We start from the raw sequence: 894 nt of genomic DNA, 5'->3' as shown, positions 1-894 counted from the left end.
AGTTAACCCCTTGGGTGAAGAAGAATTGTTTGGTGAACAGTGTTCTCAGGTTTAAGAGCACAAAGGATAATGTGGAAAGAATGGGCCAGACTATTCGGTGTATATGTAGGCAAATAGAAAATGAACCGTAACCAGAAAGAAGAATCCAATGCAGTACTATCTGGCCAGTCAAAGGACCCCATAACTCTCTAGCGGTAGCATATCGACGGGTGGCTGTTGTCCCGGCCAACCTACAACATTGAATGGAACAAACATGCAGCCAGGACTGCCATTCGTACGATAACTATCGTACATAAATACGATTATTTTAGGTCCAGTACGATGTATGATATACATACCTTAGGTATATACAAATGTGTGTTTAATTAAACAATTATACTAAAATATTTTGAAGTTAGTCAATCATGTAACTCCCTAATAATTATTTTGAACTGTGTACGATAATTTTGGTTGAAAACGACAATTTTAAGGCTCATGTACGATAATCCAGTCGAAATAATCTGGCAACCCTGCATGCAGCTAAAAAAGAAATTTGATTGTCAACTCTAAAAGGATTTGACAAATGAACGCGAATCTCCAGCGACAACTCACTGAATATGCAACACTAAAAGCGATAAGGTCACAAGAAGCACAAATCAACTGAGTGACATTAATTAAAAGGCTCCTTTCAAACATTAGTCAAGACTTGAGATAACTGTTCAACAAAATCAACATTTCTTCTCTTGGCCTTCTGTTCCAAATTGGGAAATAAGACAATTCTTAAATAGAGATATGAAATTTTTTTTTATATATTTTCATAGATAGTTCTCCATTAGTTACCAATACGGAATTTCCATATTTTTTCAAAGACAATTCTCAAATGGTGATAAGAATTTTCTATATTCTTCCAAAGAC

Source organism: Palaemon carinicauda, chromosome 15 (genome assembly GCF_036898095.1).
Source record: "Palaemon carinicauda isolate YSFRI2023 chromosome 15, ASM3689809v2, whole genome shotgun sequence".
NCBI classification, from domain to species: domain Eukaryota; kingdom Metazoa; phylum Arthropoda; class Malacostraca; order Decapoda; family Palaemonidae; genus Palaemon; species Palaemon carinicauda.
This window is presented reverse-complemented; position numbering follows the sequence as displayed.